This window comes from Lotus japonicus, chromosome 1, assembly GCF_012489685.1.
Source record: "Lotus japonicus ecotype B-129 chromosome 1, LjGifu_v1.2".
Taxonomy (NCBI): Eukaryota; Viridiplantae; Streptophyta; class Magnoliopsida; order Fabales; family Fabaceae; genus Lotus; species Lotus japonicus.
The window spans coordinates 80,285,628-80,291,850 of NC_080041.1; the positions used below are offsets into that span (position 1 = coordinate 80,285,628).

Sequence of the window (6,223 nt, forward strand, 5' to 3'; positions counted from 1 at the left end):
AAAATCTTAGGCAAAAATCTTATTACATATAATAACTTATGACACGCTATTGACTTACTATTAAAAAACAATCTGAACATTTGTAATGATTTGAAACTAATTAAATTTAGATGTGGGGCCTGGGGGTTCAATTATAATGACTTGCAATCCTTTAAATGGAAATTTCACCAACCCATCATATCATATTATTATGAAATTTACATATATAACTATGGGCCGTTTCAACATGGCTGAACGGTTTTATCAAGTTGTAGAACCTTTTTGGACTTTCATCTGTGATTGAGATTGAAAGGTACGTAATCATTCCAACTTGGATTATATATAATAATCTATATATTTTATAAAAGAAAATTGTTATAAGTGACACAGCCAGAGAGACTCTCGCACATTAATTGACAACATCAATTTCTCTCTAATTTGTCATATATTAAATTAACACCTATTAAATGACGATACACAAAAAAAACAGATTGATACACAAAAAAATTCAGACTTGGAATTAGCCAATCCAATCATAGCGTTACTATTTTTTTTGGCAATCAGATATCTAAATTTTAAATACCTTGACTTTTTACGTCCATGCTTAAACGTTTTTCTGCTTGACTTTCTCCAATCATAATTCCTCTTTTTTCAATCATAAATTCTTGATTTTTTCAAAACATAACTGCACGCTTTTTCTGCTTGACTTTTTTCAAACCATAAATCCACGTTTTATCAATCATAATCCCACAATTTCATGCGTGCATTATTAATGCTTGACTTTTTAATTTTATAAGAAATTAACATTGGAGGCCATTTGCTAAAGAATCTTTTTAATTTTTTACGAATGATTGATGGATTGGCCTGTGACTTTGCAAAATATATGATGGAAATTATTTTCAAAAAGACTAGACTTTTCCAATATAACACGCTGATTTCCTATGAATAATTTGACCGCTCCTTTTATTACTGAAATACCATAGGGAATAAAATCAGAGTGTGAACCCTAATTTCAGACTATATATACCCCCTTATGAAACATTTCTCATCCATCATTCCCACCATTTTCCATCATTCCTTGCATATTTCAAAGTAACCTTTTTACTGATGGCTTCAAGAATCGACGATCTATCCAAGGTGGATGCCTCTAAAGAAACATGGACAATTGTTGCCAAAGTCAGTCATCTATGGCTTAGTCCGAGCTTATATGGCTCTAAGCTACCCTTTTCAATGGACATGATACTTATGGATGATAAGGTATACCATTTTTTTTGGATTTAAACTTTTTTAATTAATTTTCCCAATGCATTCATAAATTGCTTAATTTCTTTATTTTTAAAATGACAGGGCTGCAAGATTCATGCTACTGTTAGGAAGACTTTGATATATGCATTATATTCTGAAATATTTATCACAAAAATTGTGTATTTATTTTCACCTTATTATGATAGAGTTATTTGAATTAATCATATGTACGCCTAATTCCTAGATTTATGGAGTCAAATGATCCTGCAGCACAAGTTATTAGTCCGCTTCAAGAATCTTCAAAGAAAATATCCCTTGAAGAAGATTTTCAGAAAAAAGAGTGATGGGAAAACCATCGAGCAACTCAAAGATCTTGCTGAAGTATATTGTTCACTTCATAATTCCACAATATTAATTATGTCTGTCCTAATAACATATGTTACAGTTATTGATTAATGCATTTTTTTTTTCAGAAAACATTTTGTGTTGTACTTGGTACTGTTAAGTATATTGCATATGGTATGGTCTGGCATTATCCTGCGTGCAAGTGTAGCAAGAAGGTGTATCCTGCCGATGGCATGTATTTTTGTGAGCCATGTAATCGTCACGTTGTTTCTCCAACTCACAAGTTTAGAATTCAACTAAGGGTTATGGATTCAAAAGACACAGCTACCTTTGTGTTATCTGATCAGGAGGCGTCTGCACTACTGAACAAGTCATGTTCATATTTGGTTGAAACTTATGTATGAATTCAAGTTAAATGGCATAGCATTCAACTGCAATTGCATATATAGATAAAACCAACGAAAATAATATATCTGTTCAATATTTCAGGGTTCTGATCCTCTCACGATTCGCACAGAAATCTTGAATTTGATTGACAAAGCATATTTGTTCAAGATTGAAGTTACAAACACTTATCACTTGGATTTTAAATTATTTTACTTAGACACAAAATATGCTTTTTTCACTCTAAATCATTTGTGAATTCATTCATAATAATTAATTGAGATTCTTTTATTTTTTTAAGAAATAAATATAATTTATAGAATCATCTCATAGATTAAGGATTCAATATTCAATTTAAGTTAATGCATTTCATTTTTTAAAAATTGTGATTTGAGTTGACAAAGTAAAATGAGTGCTAAATAATAGCACTCGGGCCAAATTTTCAGTCAGATTTTAAAACTTTTTATCATGTTTTGATCACATGGTAAAAAACTTACACGGGGAAAAATAATTTACGTGAAAAATAATTCATGTAAAAACTAATAATTTTTGCTAACTCTACATTCCCATCCAACCCTTAATTTTTACCACTTTTGCTAACTCTTGGGAACAATTTTTCATCTAATTTAAGTATATTTTTCATAATTTTAAAAATATTTAGGATTAAATATATATGAAGTTTTATGTCAAATTTTGCAAGTTGTGTGATACTGATTGTGATTTTGTTTGGTGGAATATTTTTTTTCCTTATTTTAATTCATTAATACATACCTAAATAATGAGATCAATATTCGCCGTGCAACGCACGGGGTAAAAACGCTAATTCAAATATATTTTAACCGTAAGCATCCATTAACTTATTCAAAAAGAGAGGAAGAATATGCACAATTTATTGCATGGCTAGATTGCATGGCCAGATTGCATGATATGTCCGAATAACAATCCCATTCCAAGACAAATTCAAATAACTTTATAATGATAACGACTGTGTGATTTACTTATAATGACAATCTTTTTTCTATATCGAAAAGATAAATTGTATTTTTCAAAAATTGATTTGTGGATCTCCTCGTCCAATTCATATGTGATCTCATAGCTCTTACCACTTTACCTATGACAATATTTTTTGAGTTAAATTTTGACCATACATAATTAAATTAATGTAATATAACGATCATGATTTATTCTTATGTTCTCATATATAAGAACAAACTTCTCATATGATACGTTCTTATATAGAGAAAATCCTTTTCTTCCACATTCCCCTCAACTTCTCATTTACATAGCATCTTCCAAATGCGCAATTCCTAATCGATGTTGTTAGGCTCTGCTTCAACATACCAGAATTTGAGCCCCTAACTCAATGTTGCAACGATAGGATGATATCATCCATTCTTGTGGCACTTGATCCTTCATATATACGGTATATAAGCTCTGATCCAAAGACATCAAATCTTCGACGACGAAGTGTGTCTTGTAATTTGGTGGACCTTCACAAACAATGATGAAAGATGAACTCGATCATCATTAAAGTCCACATACTAACATATTAATTAATTAATACAAAAAATTACTTTAAAAGTATGGATATTTTTAATATGTTACTACTTTTTTTAAAATAAAATTGTATTATTTTATAATGAAATGTACCTTTTTTTGAATTTTATATATTTGACCATCTATAAAATTCAAATTATGATATAAATAAAATATTTGAGTTTTTCATTTTTTCAAAAGTAATATATATATATATATATATAAATTAGAAGATTTACATCCCTCTATGATGCAATTTATTTTTTTGATGTACAAAAAAATAGATATAAAACCTCCTCAACAAGGTATCAAAAAACCCACACGGAACCATCCAAAAAATAGCAAAAACCAACCACAAACAACGACAAATAGAAACAACAACCTCAAAAACCCACAGCCGCAAATACAACAGCCTAAAAACCCAAATGCCGCTTTCTCAAAGCACTACCCAAAAGCTCTTAAAGGACGTATAAAAACCCGCCTACAACGCATAACTTACCCTCAGCTGCGCTGAGAAGCTTTGTGCGCATTGATCTCATTAGCAAATATTTGAAAGAGATGAATATTTGAGTTTTTCATTTTAAAACACTATCCTTAAAAGTTTGGATAAAATTAAAGAAAATATATTTCATTTTTATTTCTTAAAACCTTATCTTATCTTAAAAATAAAATTAAGAAAGAGAATATCATATGGATATAAATTTAAATAGTGATAGTTAAATACATATAGGACAAGAAGGATTATCATATGGATATAAATTTTCAAATAGAAAAATAACTTTATTATGATTTTAACCATCAATACTTACTTAATAAAAATTATGCTTAATTCCAGTTTGGGTCCCTGATGTTTCAGAAATGTGCGGTCGGCACCCCCTTGTTTAAAACGTGCGGTCAAGATCCCTCATGTTACTAAAACGTGATAAGGATACCCTTCCGTTAACTTCCGTTTGTTGACCAAATGGAAATGCGTTCATTAATTGACGTGGACACCACGTGTAATTTGTTTTTAATTAAAAAAAATTCCCCAAAAATTTTTCCCCCCAATTCATCAAACACGATTCCCCCCAAATTGAACCCTAATTTCACCCAATTTTTCAACCCTAATTTTACTCTAAGATAGAAGATATTTACACACAACAATCCTCATCCCCTTACCCAGATTGCAGCAGCCACCACTAAATCAACTTCCTCACCACACAACCGACCACCAAGCTCCATGCAAGCTTCGCCATCTCATCAACAATGGAGAGATACAAGGCAATGGTGAAGAGGGAAAATAGGAGATTTGGGAAGGGAAAAAAATTTCAGATTTGGGAAGAATGGTTGGCGGCGAAGCTGGTTGGGGCGCCGACGAGGCCGCACCACCAATTCTTCTACCTCCTACTCCTCTTCCATCGCACCACCACAACTACCGCACCACCAACCCACTCTCCTCTTCTTCCTCCTCCTCCTCCATCCCACCAACCACCGTCACAACCAAACCCCATCCCCTCCAAACCCACGCCCTCGTGAAGTCCCTGTCACCGTCCAACAAGAGGAGCACCTCGTCCTTCACCTTCAGGTCCTCTTTCAAAGCCTTCATAACGAATGCCATGCCCATCGCACGCGATGGTTTCTCCTTCGCCTTCAGCTCCCCGGAATTCTTCCCTTTCGTGAGCCCCGACACCCCCACCGTCTTGACCTCGCCGGCATCGTCTAGAAGAAGATGGGATTAGGGATTTTGGTGGTGGGAGTCTAGCAGATTTGGGGACGGGGTTAGGGATTTTTGTTTTATGGAATCAGTTTTCTGGGTAGGGATTTTCTTTAATTTGAACCCTAATTTTGGGGAAAAAATTAATTAAAAATAAATTACACGTGGCGTCCACATCAACTAATGAACGCATTTCCATTTGGTCAACATACGAAAGTTAACGGAAGGGTATCGTTATCACGTTTTAGTAACATGAGGGACCTTGACCGCACGTTTTAAACAAGGGGGTGCACACCGCACATTTCTGAAATATCAGGGACCCAAAGTGGAATTAAGCCTAAAAATTATTAATAAAAATCATTACACACACACACACACACACTCACACACACACACACACATATATATATATATATATATAAGGAGGACTCCGTTTACACCAGTGTGAGTCTAAAACGCTTACACTAATTATTTACCATTGATCTCAATTAAATTTGATGGCTATCAATAAATACAATTAACAAGTCACGTGTCTTATCTTCTTCACTCCTCAATTCTCAATTGCGTGTTACAATTCTCACTGTGAATTCTGTAGCCGCCATCGACCATACTCACCGTTGTCCCTCGAACATCTTTTGTGTTTGGTTACTGTCACTTCTAGGTTTATATATCATATTTCCTTCTTTTGATTTTCTTATTGTTTTCTAAAATCGATGGAAAAAGATGGAGCAAAACACTAAATTGAACCAGAAAAGAATAAAACTCCAGTTGTAATTAACCAAACCATATATCATATAAAAATTGGTTTTGCTCTTCCTCTTGCTTTTCATTTTTTTTGCAGTGTGCCTATGTTTTCGAAAGTTTATCCCTCTTTCTATTCAACGCAACACAAGAGAGCAACAATGGTGAGTATTGTTAATGGCAGTGGAAATTCACAACGAGGGCAATTGAGAAGTGAGGAGTGAAGAAAATAAGACACGTGACTTGTTAATTGTATTTATTGATAGCCATCAGATTTAATTGAGATCAATGGTAAATAAT

At 33.1% G+C, this 6,223-nt stretch overlaps 1 long non-coding RNA gene across 2 annotated transcripts; it reads left to right on the forward strand.

Moving 5' to 3' along the window:
- The first annotated feature begins 1,052 nt into the window (after positions 1-1,052).
- Positions 1,053-2,013, forward strand: LOC130732102 (uncharacterized). 2 transcript variants are annotated; one of them, XR_009016942.1, is made up of 3 exons: positions 1,053-1,236; positions 1,327-1,605; positions 1,698-2,013. It is a non-coding gene; the product is annotated as an uncharacterized LOC130732102 (long non-coding RNA). The 2 variants fall into 2 exon arrangements; XR_009016943.1 differs by having other exon boundaries at positions 1,469-1,605.
- The last annotated feature ends 4,210 nt before the right edge of the window (positions 2,014-6,223 follow it).